The 16,040-nt window shown below is 35.9% G+C and overlaps 1 pseudogene; it reads right to left on the bottom strand.

Moving 5' to 3' along the window:
- Positions 1-16,040, bottom strand: part of LOC102823422 — a 72,688-nt pseudogene that overhangs the window by 9,403 nt on the left and 47,245 nt on the right.

Raw genomic sequence — 16,040 nt, forward strand, 5'->3', positions numbered from 1 at the left:
GTATACTTTCTTACCATTTTTTATAATAGAAACACATTTTGAAATATAGAATTATTTCTAAATTTTGTTAAATTAAGTATACATCCTTACATGACAATTAATCAATTAGCTCTGGACTTCCATAATCATTTTAATAAAAATTCATAAACAAGTTATTCTTTCTATATCTATAAAGCTGAATTTAAGCATTCTTAATAATTTGTCTGCTCCTTGGTCCTGTTTTTCAAAGCTTATATATCGATCTGTTAGGACAGCGGTGATGAGTTAGGCTGCTAATCTCATGGTCAGCAGTTCAAAACTACCAGTCATTTTGTGGGAGAAAGATGAGGTTTTTGCTACCATAAACATTTACAGTCATAGAAACCCTATGGGTCACTATGAGTCAGAACCAACTCTATGGCATATCACCACTACCACCACCATATATCTATCAAATTCCAGATGTCATTCTTCATTTTAGACTATATACTATATAGACAGATTATATGAAGAAGAACATAGCATCAAAACTGAAGGAAAGCTCATTAGCAACCTGTGATATGCATATGACAAACCTTCCTTGTTGGAACAGAAGAAGAAATGAAGCACTTAACTGATGAATGTCGAAGAATACAACCTTCAGTATGGATGGGTTACAGTTCAGTTTAAAGAAAACAAAAATCCTCACAACTGGATCAAAAAGCAACATCATGATAAATGGAGAAAAGATTGATGTTGACAAGGATTTCATTTTGCTTGGATCCATAATCAATGTTCATGGACGCAGCAGCCAAGAAATCAAACAACATATTGCAACTGGCTAATTTGTTACACAGGACTCATTAAAGGGTTTGAGTCAAGATGTCACTTGGAGGACTAAAATGCGCTGACCCAAGCCAGAGTATTTTCAATCACCTCATGTGTAATTTGGACAATGGATAAGGAAGACTGTTAAAAAAAAAAAAAATCAATGTATTTGAATTGTGGTGTTGATGAAAAATATTGAAAATATCATGGACTACTGGACGAACAAACAAGTCTGACTTGTAAATACAGCCAGACTGTTCGTTAGAAGAGAGGATGGCGAGACGTTGTTTAACATAATTTGGACATGTGGTAAGAAGGGAACAATCCTTGGAAAAGGACATCATGCTTGGTAAAGGAGAGGTTCATAGAAAAGGATTAACACCTTCAAGGAGATGGACTGACATAATGGCAGCAACAGTGGGCTCAAACCTACCAACAGTTGTGAGGATGCTGTGGGACTGGGTGGTGGTTCCTTCCTTTATCCATAGAGTCACTGGCAGTTGGAACTGACTTGACAGCACCTAACAACAACAAAAACACAACAACTTTGTTATTATAAGTTATATAGTATAAACTGAAGGAGTTTGGGTGGCACAATGGATAAGTTCTCAGTTGCTAACTGAAAGATCAGCAGTTCAAATCCACTAGCCACCCTGAGGGAGAAAATAACTGGCAATCAGATTCCATGAAGAGTCCAGCCTAGGAAATCATATGGAGCAGTTCTACTTTGATCTATAGTGTTCCAGTGAGTCAGGACTGACTCTTCAGCGTATATACGACAGCAGCACTATATTACAAACTATGTAAAAACCATTATTTAGCTTTTATTTCCTAATTCCTAAAAAATGATTGTCACCTGAGGTCACCCTTTCCTCAGCAGCACCCTCAAATACAGTCTGTTTTGCTCTCACACACCTCCTCCTGGCTTTTATAAGACCACTTATCTTATTTCCTCCTTCAAAAGCCACAGCAGTTTTGAAGCATGTTTCTGAAAATTGTTCTTTCCACAACACTGATATTGGAGGTTGTTTAATGACCACCTAGTTACTCTTTCTCTTTTCTTGATAACTTTAACACATGACTCACTGCCTTTCTTTATCACCACCATTTTTGCATTATTCTTGGAAATATTTACCATCCACATAGAAGGTTCATTCAATACTCTGTCTTACCAGTTCCTGGATCTTTTATCAAACTCGCTTCAGTTAATGACCAACATGAGCCTACTGTCCACTCCCCACTGCCAGGATTTTTGTCACCATTAAATATTGATTTAAAATACTTTATTTAATTTGGCTCCTGTCTTTCTAACTTTACTATAAACAAAAAACAAACAAACAGTAAAACCAGATGGTGTCACAGAGTCCAACCCATTGTGATTCTACGTGTTTTATTGTAGAACTGTGCTCCAAAAGGTTTTCAATGCTTGACTTCATCCAAACTTACAGAAAAACCTCCAGTGCATTAATTCTACCTCATTTTTACTACTTCCTGATACTCACTAGTGTCTCAACTATTTTTGTTTTAATTTAGTAATCGCTCTCCTTAACATTCTTGTCCTTATGTATGATTTTTGTCTTTGTTGTTTTAATATGGTCAATTGTTGAAATAGCAATGGAAGAAGAAGAAGAAGACCATCTTCAGGGACTGAATGCACACAATTTCTGGAGTAAAAAACAAAACAAAAATCCCGCAATATGGCTGGGTGGACTCACTTAAAATTATGATGACTAATCTCAAAGATGACCTCATCACTGTCAGAAAATAGAATGACACTTTCTAAAAGACAAGTTTTTCATTGTCTGGCAGGACTATCTCATACTTTCCCTCTTCAAATATTCAATAACTCTTCCCCAATCTGCTTCAGTATGGGAATAAAATAAGAGAAATCAGGCAAGAACTACTTTTTCTTCTAATCACCACCTCAGCCAGTTTGTGCCCACATGCTCATCAACAATACCACCTGTTACTGTGAAAGAAAAAATCTTCCTTACATAAATATCATGGCCACTCACCCAGTGACTCAAGAGAAAGCCTAGGAGAAATTATTTCTCTTTCTCACATCTAATTAATTACCTAATCCTATCAGATATCAATAAAACTGTGCCACACCTTAGCTCCTTAGTAGCATCTTGTATTACAATAGTCGGCTAACTGGTTTCCTTGAACTGAGTTGTCCCCTCTATCTTCTTTGAAAAAAAATATTACTTTTTTTCCCAGAAATATAAATTACTTCATTTCCCTTCCTGCTGGTATCCTGTCATTGTTGTCTATAGTTCTTAAAATATAGTCATAAATTCATTCTATGGCCTGAAAAGTCCTGTGTGTTTTGATGCCTGTGTATTTTCTAAGGTCCTCTCTCATAGGAAGGATTATGTGGATGACATGGAACCTGGCAACATTTCTTCTGTTGTATAAGGGTCCATATGTGTTGTAAACAACTTAGTGGCTCTAACAACCAGAACAAAAGTTTTTAAGTATAAATCTTTTATGCTACAAAAATACTGTCTATGTCTACAACTTCTGCTAGATGTATTTATATATGGCAACTTTGTGAGAGTTCACAGGCCTGGCAGTGTGTAATTATCCTAACAGAGTTAAATCAACATGTAACATTCTTTACACTGGGGTTCATTTCTTTGTAAATGCCCCTAAAATTATTTATCATGATCAATCTTAGATAAGAGTGTGGGCAAAAAAAAAGTTCCATTCATGGTAGGAAGATAATAATAATTACTATTACTTCATTTTAATTTGCTCAAGGAATTTCCTTCCACTTTTTCAAAAATACAAGTGTTTTGTTGACAGGAATATCCTTTAGAATGACTAATTTGAGAAGATTTCCTTTATACAGTATTTTAATTGTATGTATTGTTTTAATTTTAACATGTTGGGAAGATAACTATTTTTATTCTGAAATTCAGTGAAAATTAATGTTGGTAAATTGGTTCCGAAAAAAATATTTAATTTAAAGTTATTCTATATAATATAAAGATTTAGATAAAGTAGACTTTACAATTGTTTATATTTTGATAATCTTCTATTACAAACGTTCAACTGAATTTCCAGTTCCTGGATCTATAATATATAACATGCTTGTAAGCATGCATCTGTATACTCTCACACGTGGAATGATCCTCAGTATAGTAAGAAAGCAATACGTCATAGATGTAAAAGTCATGCTTATCTTACTCTTCATTGTGGTGCAATTGAACAGAACCAGCTGATGCTTTTATCATAGAAGTTGGGCCAGGCAACCAACAGGAATCTCGGATCCCTAGACTCTTTTCTTCCTAACGCCACATAGGAAATACGGTATTTAAACCCTGCCCAGTGAGATGCCACTAAGGTCCCTGACCCATATTTTTGGTCAGTAATGAAGGCTTCTCTCCATTCACTGTTATTATTGCTTTTAAGAGTCACTGAGTTGGTTCCAACTCATAGCAACCCTGTGTAGGATTTCCAAGTCTATATATCTTTGCAAGAGAAGAAAGCCTCATCTTTCTCCCACCTCCATTCATTGTTGTTAAGTGCCATCTGGTTGATTAGACCCATAGCGACCCTGTATAGGGTTTCCAAGGAGCAGCTGGTGAACTTGAACCACTAACCTTGCAGTTCAAAGGACTTTGCAGTCTGACTCGTTAACCCACAGCCAGGGCTCCATTCATTAGCACAATTAAAAAGATTGTGGGTGGTCCTGAGGGCTCATGTTCCATATAAGTATGCAAAGTAGAAAACCATAACTTCTTTCTTAAGTGTCAATATGTATGGAGGCCAAACCCAAACTACTACACAATCAACATGCAGTCTGTGATACTAGTAGGCTCTGCGTCAACATGATTAAGCCAGGATTCCCAGTTGTTCGGCAGTTGATAGTAAACTCTATGGTAATAGGCTTTCAGCAGCCAATCACTTGAAAGGATGTTTCCTTGGGGGTGTGACCTGCTCCTAATATATGGGCATTCTGGAAAGATCCACCCTCTTTTCCTGCTAGCCCTGAATCTCACATCTGGTCATCCTCCAACCTCTGATTTTCTGAACCTGAACCAGTGGCCTGTTGTCTGTTTGCCTGTTGGGCCTGCTTACCTTGTGTACCTGGAAAACTGGACGCCCACCGGAGGACTCTGCATGCCTGTTCCTGTTGCCGGACTGTGTGTTCCGCACCGCAGTTCTACAGTGCACCTGCCAAGACCTTGGTCTCGGGTTACCCTGCTGCTGCCCCTGCTCTAGCACTGAGGTCCTGCTCTGTGCCCGGACTTGAGATGTCCTGCCTTCCTGGCCCGCCCACCAATATTGGTTCACCTGGTTTGCACTTGGGACGCTGCTATCTCTACAATAATGAGCCATTTCTTGATATAAAATTCTTTATGGGTTAGTTTGAACTGTAAACTCGGAGGTTTAAACTCACCAGTCGCACCTCAGAAACCTCATAACAGGGTCACGGTAAATCGGAACTGACATAATGGCACTTAACAACAGTAAATCGTTACAGATGGAGTCCTGGTGGTGCAGTGGGTTATGCGCTGGGCTGCTAGCCGAAAGGACAGCAGTTTGAATCCAAAAATTGGTCTAGAAAGAGCTGACTTTCTGCTCCTGCCTTGGAAATCCTACATAAGGCCCCAAAGAGTGGGAATCCACTTGATGACTGTGGGTTGAACCGTCTGTTCTTTTGTTTGAATATTTACGGAAGTAGATTCCTGCATCTTTTCTCCTGTCAAGTGGTTAACGGGTACCAGCGCCTGACCTTCCACTTAAACGCTCCACCACAAAACTCTACAATTTACAATCTAAGTAGTAGTTGTATACCAGATACTAGAGAATGTTGTTGTTGTTGTCGTTATATGCCGTGGAGTCGGTTCCGACTCTTAGCGACCCTGTGCAGGGTTCCCGAGGCTGTAAATCTTTACAGCAGCAGAAAGCCTCAACTTTCTTCCATGGAACAACTGATAGTTTCGAACTGCTGACCCTGGGGTTAGCAGCCCGATTCGTAACACTACGCTACCAGAGTCTTGGTTATATTTATAGAAGTAAGTTTATTGATAGAATTTTAAGACATTTTGTATATATATATTATTAACTACTTAGTTATTGTACCAAAATCGTATTTATTTCAAAATTATATGTATTTACAAAATTTTAAAACACCATTTTTAATAGTATTTTTTCATGTTTGTTAACAGATTTGATAGTCTGTTTTATAGCTGGCAAGAATCTGGATTTTAGATACAAGTAATATGTTTAGAGGTAAAATGTGTAAGCTTGAAATAGAATCATTTCACCATTCCAAAAACTTTCTATCCCAAATAGAAATGAAGCAGTTATTTGAATCGTTGTTTCCAGAATAGCAAAGCTAGAACCACACTCCTGAAACAATAGAGTCATCAGCCAACTTTATCCCCCAGTCTAATTCCATGTGTCAGGCCCTAATCAGCTCTGTTTCACAGCGCTTTGCTCCATAAAAGAGGATTTGTTTAACCACAACCTCTATTTCAGCTTGACTGAGAACGAAGAATAACGGACCAAACCAGGCATATCTCACGGCTTGTATTATGGGTATAAAGTGAATCCATCATTTGCTGGAGAGGCAGAGGCAAAGTGACAGGCTCATTCATGCCTTGGAGACATTTTTAGGTCTATTGAAAATTTTAATCTGTGCACTCTGGATGAACTTTAGCACTCCTTAATTTCATACATGTAGCCATGTGCTGAGCCTGTCTACCTCAGATAGGACAGACTGGCTTCTGCAGGACAGCAACCCCCTCCGAGCAGTTTTCTTCTCTAAATTCATCAAGCCTTGAACTTTACACACACATATAAGCTCCATTTACAGGAGGATTTCAGAGTTAATTAAACGCTGAATTTGTTTCTTTAGAAGCCACATATGCCTGCGAGCTAAGTAACAGCATTTCAGCAACAGCTTTAATTTAGGATTAAGCATACTGTACATTTTCTGAGAAAATTTTATATTTATAAGTACACATCTATAGCGATGGGAAAATATCCCCTCCCCTTAGCATAAAAGATTTCAAAAATAGGTTTAGAAAAAAACCATATGCTAAGAGATACTGCAAATCAGCAAATACAAAATCATCCTTTACATAAAATGTGCCTGGAAATAGACAAATAAACTAGAATGTTGTTAAAACTGTTTCTTTGCTGATAAGGCAGCCTACTGATGTCTTCCAAAGGCCCCAGGTTTGAGTGCTCCCTGCTGTGCATTTGCTCTGTACACGCCACAGAAATAATCCGAAGAGCATAATATTTACAAATATTTAGGTCAAAGATGACAGGTCAAATTTATATTATCAAACTAACAAGCCATTGCTAACATACCATTTTACTCACAGAAGTGCTAAGCAATAATAGCAAATGCTTTCATTCTTCATTTTCCTAAAGCTGAGATCTTTACAGGGGAAGAAGGTGAATAAGTGAGGAACAGACCAGATCAAACTAGAAAACCAGAATCATCCTCTGGATTTATTTTTGAAATATTGAACTATAAAAACTTCACTATGAATTTAGTACCTTGAATTCTGTTTCACTGATGGCGTTGAGGCGTAGTATGAAGACAATGTTATGTTATACTTTACTTTAGATTGCAATTTATGAAAAGTGAAAAAATATTCCTGGAGTTGAAATCTACAAAATGTAATGGTGAGTGTTAATTTAATGATTGCAAACCACCCATGAGCTTTTTTTTAACAAAGACATATTTAGCTAAAACAATGAACTAAATATTTATACTCAACATGCAGTGCCTTCTTTCCATTCCTGAGATTTAGGTGTTTTTGTTTTTTTGAGTTTTACCTGCTGTTGAATCATTCTGATTAAAATGAAAATACTTGCTTGAACATTTGAGGAAGAGATACAATTAGCCAGCACTTTTGCTTTTACTATAGGTCAGATGAGCATATGGATATTTGGAGGTAAAAAGTTCAATTCATGAGGAAGAACAGAAACAACTCATGGCTAGAATGACTATAGTAAAATAAAACAGCCCTAACATCCAGCCGAGTAAGTGCCTATCCATAAATCTTATTAATCAGGGATACATCAAAGTGAGCCAGCAGGGAAAGTATGCCCTATTACAAACTTACCCAGATTTTTTATTTCTTAAAAGACAGGATGGAAAACAAAAATAGACTCATATAAGATAGGTAATCAAAGAAAGAAACAGTGCAACTTTCGTAGTGTGTAAGATACAAAATCATGTGTAACATTTTGAAGAAGCATATATATTCCATATTTGCTTATGTGCAGAATTGCAGAGTTATGTGAAAACATCTCATTTTCACGGACATATATCTATGTGGTATTTAATTTCCATTGTTTGACTCATTGAAACGTAAATAATAGCCTTCTAAATGTATCTCATGCCCAAGTACATTGTCCAGAGTTTTGATTCTAGGACACTCTCTGTTTCAGTTGGTATTCATTTTGAGAAGAATGCTTTTTCCTGGTTTCTAAAAACAGACATTGAGGAAGGAAATTAAATAAAGCAAACTAAGATGATCTAATGCTGAGTGAGTAAAAGCTTCATAAAACATTACAATTTAGAAGATTTATCATAATGTCTGAGAGGAAGCTACTATAAAAATAAACTATAGCTTAAAAAAACCCAGCATATATATAATAATGCAAACTTTTAAGATAACTTTATAATTCTAAAATTTGGTTAAAATGTTACTTAGTTAAAAATGAATAGTTTGTTAATTATGAAACAATATATACTAATTTTATAAAACTTCAAGACTACATGATTTTAAGGAAGGAACGCTAATCTCATCTCATGACACTTGAATATCCACTGCCATAACTTTGATATATACCTTTGCCATGGTGATTCCCTTTATTCAAAGACAGCAGACACAGATACATAGAAATATAGGGGATAAAACAAAATTAAAATTCAGCATTTATTTATTTGGATCTTCTTTTGTATTTACATATAGCACTTCGTTTTAATATTTATCATACCAGTAAATCTTCTTAGAGAACAGGAATTTTGTTAGTTTTATCTGGTAGCATACAGGTTATGAGCCCAGCTGCTAACCTCAAGGTTAGCAGTTCAAAACTACTAGAGGTTCCACAAGAGAAAGTTGAGGCTTTCTGCTCCCTTAAAGATTTACAACCTTGGAAACCCTATACAGGGTCGCTGTGAATCAGAACTGACTCCACAGCACAAAACCACCACCACCACCATGACACTACACTTTATAGTTATAGCACAATTTAATTGACTAATTGGATTTACTGAGTATTTAAGGTTATTTCTTCAACCCATATTAAAAACATTCTGCTGTTTTTTGTCTCTTTCTTAAAAAGCACATTCATGATCCTTTTTTAAAACTGCCCATTTTATGGCAACTAATTTAGATTTAGGTAGTGGTTACAAATTGGGCTGCGAACCTTAAGGTCAGCGGTTCGAAACTACCAGCCGCTCCGTGGGAGAAAGATGAGGGTTTCTACTCCCATAAAGATTTACACCCTCGGAAACCCTGTACAGGGTCGCTATGGGTCGGAACCGACTCGAAGGCACTTAACAACAACAACAACAACAATTTAGATTTAGGACTTCTGGTGTGGTGCTGTAGGATCAGCATTGGACTGCGAACCACAAGTTCAGCAGTTCAAACCCACCAGTTACTCCTCAGAAACACTGTAAAGGGTCGCTATGATTCAGAATCGACTTGACAGCACTTAACAACAACAAATTTAGATTTGTTCATTTTTTTTAATTCTAAGAAAAATACATATTAATTGCTTTAAATTCCAGTTGGGGTACTTTTAGAATTTGCTATTACAAATTATATTATTTACTCTATTTGTATTTTATACAATTAACTATTTGAATCTTATATTCCTAGTAGATATTAAGAGCTTTTTTAATATAGTGATTATTTTCTTATCATATATTACAAATATTTCCCCAAATCCAAATTTGTTTCTTTTACTTCTATTGAGTTTATAGTTTTTATATTTCTTTTTGGTGCATTATTTCAAAATATTTTTATATCATTAAATATATTTAAAAAATAAATGCAGCCTTTTGTTACACTTTGCTTTTTATGAAGTGTTGATGACATCGTCCCTCCCAATGATAGTCATGCTAATAGTTACCCACCTTTCTCTTTTTGCTTTATTCTTGTAGACCTTTTGTTGTTGTTGTTGATGGCTTATTTTTATTATATTTCTGTAATCTCTGCTTAATAAATCTGAACACTAAAGCTATTTTAATTAAAAATTATCCTAGAAGTATTTATTAAATAATGAATCACTTTTAGTTGTTTTCATATTGTCACTGCGTCATATAATCTGTACACTAATCTTTATGTCTTTTATTCTTATTAAATTATTTCTTTGGAATTCAAAACTAAAATATTTACATCATAGCCCTTTAAAATGCATTTCAATATTTTGTAGAGCAAATCACTCCAATTTTGTATAATATGTTCACTCACATTTTAGTAAAAATCTCTTTTGTCATTGTCTCTCTCACTGTATCTGGGAGTATGGTGGCTCTGTAGGATAATCACTGGGCTGCAAACTCCAAGGTTAGTGGTTCAAACCCACCAGTTGCCCTTCAGGAGAAAGATGAGTCTTATTGAACCTATAAAGATTTACAGCCTCGAATCCCAACACAGGGTCTCTATGAGTCATAACTGGACACTTAACAAAAACAACATATCTATATATAACACTAGTTTCCAGATGTTATATTTAATTACATTAAATGGGAATAAAAACTTCATATCCAAATTGTTCTATGTTATTATTTCTAGATTTTCAAAAATCAATATCTATTAATTTAATTTACTTGATTTAACTATGTAGTAATAACAACATCAGAAAAATTCTTTTCTACCTTATTTTTTAACAAAATTTTGAAATTTCTCTACAATATATTGTTGCAGTAAACAACTACAACAAAAAAAGAATAAAGCTCACTATTCACTGGTCAGTTTTTGAAATGCCAAAGACAACACTAAAATGCCACGATTGTCATTATGTGGTTTTTGGCACTATAGAATAAGCACTGGACTGCTACCCTAAAGGTCGGCATTTCAAACGCACCAGCCACTCCTTGAAACCCTATAAAGAGTCACTGTAAGTCAGAAGTGACTTGATGGCACTTAACTAAAGCAATCTTATTTTACATTATATTTTTATCTATTTTCAATAGAACTAATTTATCCTTTTAGTCTTTATTTATTAATTATTATTTTTCAAACAATGAGCTTTAATATTAATCATTTCTATTTTTTCTGTTCTAGATGTCATTAATATATGTACTAGTCATTAATAAATTATTTTCTGATTTTAGGATTGTTTTACACTTCTTTATTCTACCTAAATAAATTGAATTCCTGTTATAGTTTAACTCTTTCCAATTAGTTTTTCAATAATTATACATAAGATCTTATTACAAAGGTTTCAAGAAGGTGTTAATTTTATGCTTTGAATTTTTGTATTATATATATATATATATAAATATATATATACACACACATATCACATATACCTGGAGTACTGGTATGGTTGCTGGTTGCTATAGGATAAGCACTGGACTGCTTGTGGTTGGTTTACAAGGCTGGCACCTCAAATACACTGGCTGCTCCTCAGAAACCCTATACAGGATCACTATGAGTCAGAACTGATTCAATGGCACTTAACAACAACAACATACATTTCAAGATTTATAAGACTGCTAGCCACCTATCTAGATGATAGGTAGATAAATGGAAACATAAATGAACAGACAGATGGGTAGATAGATAGATAGATAGATAGACAGATGGTGTTGTTTGTTGTCAGGTGTCACTGAGTGGGTTATGAAACAAGTCAACCCTTCACAAACACAATGAAATGCTCCCCAATTCTGCGCCATCCTGGATATTATTATTACACTGGAGCCTGTTGCTGCGGCCACTGTGCTAGTACCTCTTGTTGGGAGTCTTCCTCTTTTTCACTGACCCAAGACTTTATCAAGGACTTTACAGTCCTTCTCCAGGAACTGGTCCCTCCTGACAACATGTCCAAAGTATTGTACTTCTTCCAACACAGGCTTGTTTGGTCTTCTGTCAGTCCATAGTACTTTTAATATTTTTCTCCAATACCATACCTCACATGCATCAATTCTTCTAGTGTCTTCCTTATTCGTTGTCCAACTTTCACATGCATATGAGGTTATTGAACAAGACTTGGATCAGACACATTTTTATCATCAAACTGATAGTTTTACTCTTGAACTTTAAAGAGGTCTTGTGTAACAGATTTTTCTAATGCAATACATTGTTTGATTATATGACTACTCTATGGGTCGGAATCCACTCGACAGCACTTAACAACAACAACAACTTCCATGAGTGTTGACTGTAGATCCAAGTAAAATGAAGTCTTTGCAGCTTCGATCTTTTCTCCATCCATGATGATGTTATTTATTGGTTCAGTTGTGAGGATTCTGTTTTCTTTACACTGAAGTGCAATCCATACTCAAGACTGATCATCATCAGTAAGTATCTCAAGTCCTCTTTGCTTTCAGCAAGCAAAGTAGTATCATCTTCATATTGTAAAATGTTAATGAGTCTTCCTCCAGTCCTGATGCCATGTTTTTTTCATAAATTCCAACTCATGGATCGTTTGCTCAGCATACAGATTGAATAAAATGCTGAAATAATGCAACACTGACATCCATATTTCCTGATTTCAAGCTATTCATTATCCCCTTGTTTTGTCGGAACAATTGCCTCGGGATGTATGTACAGGATCCTCATGGGCACAATTAAGTGTTCTAGAATACCCGTTCTTCACAATTTTATGCATAGTCTGTCTGTATTCACAGTTGAAAGCCTTTGCATAGTCAGTAAAGCACAAGTAAACATCATTCTGACATTCTCTGCTTTAAGACAAGATCCATATTTATCAGCATTGATATCTCTATTTCCAATTCTTAATCCAGTTTGAACTTCTGAGAGATACTTGTCGATGTACTGTTGCAGCCATATTTGAATGATCTTCAGCAAAATGTTACTTGCATACAATATCGATGATACTTTTCAATTATTTCTGCATTCCATTGATCACCTGTCTTAGAAAGGGTCACAAATATGGTTCTCTTCCTTTTGGCTGACTAATATTTAGTTGTCTTCAAATAAGTTGGCATAAATGAGTGAGAAACTAATTTTTCCCCCCAAGATTTCTATTTGTATTCTGTCAATTCCTGGAGTTTGGTTTTTCTCCGGTGTCTTCAGTGCATCTTGGAGTTCTTCCATCAGTACCATCAGCTCTTGATCATATGCTGCCTCTTAGAATGTTGAATGTTGACCACTTAGTTTTAATATTGTGACTCTGTACACCTTTCATTTTCTTTAAATGTTTTCTGTATCATTTGACATTTTGCCCATAGAATTATACAATAAAAAAGTCAAGGCTTGAATTTTTTTCTTCAGTTCTTTCAGCTTGAAATACACTAACAATGTTCTTCCATTTAGGTTTTCGGAGTCCAGGTCTCTTTACTTTTCATTATAATACTTGATTTTGTCTCCTCAAGCTGACCTTTCCTTTTCAGCTTTTTGACTTCCTCATTTCTTTCATTCACGTTAGCATCCCTATGCTGAAGAGCCAGTTTCTGAGTCCCTTCTGCCACCCATTTTGGTCTTTTCTTTCTTTTCTGTCTTTTAAATGACCTTTTGATTTCTTCCTGTATGATGCTCTTCATGTCATACCAAAAGTCTTCTGATCTTTGTTCATTAGTGTCTAATGCATCATATCTGTTCTTGAGTTGGTCTCTAAATTCAGGTAGAATATTACAAGGTTATATTCTGGCTCTCATGGACTTGTTTTAATTTTGCTCCATTTGAGCATGAACTTGCACATGAGCAATTGATGGTCTGTTCCAGTTTGTCCCAGTCTTGTTATGAGTGATGATACTGAGCTTTTCCACCATATTGGTAGCATCACAGTAACATGTAAGCCACCAGAGAAGGACAAACTGACAAACTGAGTGGCAGGGATAATATATAGATAATAAGATAGTAGATAGATACATAGATATATAGATGGATAGATAAATACAAGTTTACAAATCTAAAAAGGATGCATAGTTCAGAATTCCCAGTGAAACGCGTTCACTTCCACATTAAACTAGGGTAATGCAAATGAGTACAGAGCAAAAAATAAAGACTTAACTTGAGATTGTTTCTTGAACAATAAAAAATTACCCCGCTTCTTTTCTACCTCCTTTATTTATTCTTGGATTCCATGGCAGGGTCAAATTGTTTAAAATAATAAAACTCATTAGCTGTGGAGTGACGAGGTCACAAACCTGTCCTCCTAAACTTCCCTGTCATCTGAGCAAAGGCCTGTCATGCTAAAGACCTGAATGCTACTGTTTGGTTTGGAGATCCTAGTAAAGGAGAACATGACTTTAAATGGCAGGCACAGGCAGCCAAGCATGAAATAAGCTCCAGCGGATAACCTTGGACAGGGACAACAGAATAATCTCCTTACTAGCCTGTCTGGGCCCAGAATTTGTGCTAGTGAATTCCTCCAATTTTTAAGGACACTAAGGTTGTTTTACAGTTTTGAAAAAGAAGAAGCAAAACAAAGAAAACAAAAACAAAACCAGATGTTTAGAATCGCAGCCAAATGTTTTCTTTTTAGGCAAAATGTTTGAGTAATATAAGAACATTTGGATGAACTTAGGCTTAGAGTTGTGAGTGGTGATGTCATACTTCAGTCTCTCTTGAGAAGGAAGTGAAGTTTGCTGATCCGTGGAGCTATCCCATCTTTACCCCATGATCGGTGCCAGTGTTTGACACTTTTCTTTCTTTCCTCTTCTCTGCCTGTTCTGTCTACCTCCATCTGATGCAAGAGAACTAATCTCATGACTGAGAATATATATAAAGGAATGCATGAAGACTTCAGTAGGCGTGCCAAAACATTTTCTCTCTATATTTCTGATACATAAACTATTATTTGGAAAGGAATGAATGTCAAAGATATGTACAAATAATTTACAAAGTTGTCAATAAGACAGGCAAGTAACTAATCAAGGCAGGCCCATATTTTTCTAACTGGGTGCTCATCAATGCTTTTGTCAAATTCCCAGAGAAACGAAACCATCTCTCCAGTGATGCCCTTGTGAATGTAAGATATTAACAAAAGTGCCTTAGTATGTATACTCTTTTCAGCATTTAATTAGTTACATAGTTAGTTAAATTCACATGGAAATCCCCCACATTCTCTTGCTGTATTATGACCAGTTTTCAGCCTCTACATTTGATTACAAGCTCATTTGATTTTCATATGGCATTTTAGGCAGCAACTGAAATAAAATACTTTCCGCTAAATGGCCATGGCTTCGGATTTTTCTTCTTTATATTTTCTCTTGTTCCTCAATTAGTGACTCCCTCTATCACCTTGCTCTTCACTTTAGGGTCATGGGTTATATAGTCTAATTTTTATTCTTGCCAGGAGTCTGTCTTCTCCTTAGTCTCCTGGTTTCAAAGTGAGGTCCTATTCTAAATGCTACTCAGAGGACTGTTCACCCTAACGAACCTATTAAAGTTACCATACTTCTCTGAAGCTGATATTCTCTTGAGATCTAAGAAATCATTTTACTATTCTTATTTAGTCTTAAGAAAACTGGGTTTCAAAAAAAAAAAGAATTTTGTTTACTCCTTACCTATTTCTTCTTTATGTGACCATTAACATCTGACTCAATTATTTATGTAAGAATTGAAAACTCTTTTAAGGATCATGAGCAGAAACAAAAAGCTAGAGACACTGTGGTCAGCAACTAAATTTGAGAGCGAGGGTAAAAATGTCAGTGTGAAGCAAGGCATGTAAATGATAAAGTTGGACTTGTTCTGAATACTTAGTCACTGACAGAGGATAGACTGAAAGACCTCTGCCGAGAAGGTTTTCAGCGGATCCATAAGAGTGGCAGGAGGAAGGGAGTTAACTTTTCCCTTACTAGAATTAGCTGTGCCACTGCCTTCCACCCCTCCCCCAGGAGGACTGCTTAAGAGATTTTTCACTGGAAACAATAGCACGCAGCTAAAAGGGAGTCATTAAATCTGTTGGTTTGGAATCATACTGATAGAAGAGGAATCATACTGATAGATACGCGAGGAGATGCCGAGCAAACACCCCTTAACCCCATCCCAATGATAAGCACCACCAAGCTAACTAAATAAGGAGATAAAAGAAGAAAAGCCTATGAGCTATGAGAGAGAACGTCATAGATGGAC

The sequence above is a fragment of the Chrysochloris asiatica genome, unplaced genomic scaffold, assembly GCF_000296735.1.
Source record: "Chrysochloris asiatica unplaced genomic scaffold, ChrAsi1.0 scaffold00029, whole genome shotgun sequence".
NCBI classification, from domain to species: Eukaryota; Metazoa; Chordata; class Mammalia; order Afrosoricida; family Chrysochloridae; genus Chrysochloris; species Chrysochloris asiatica.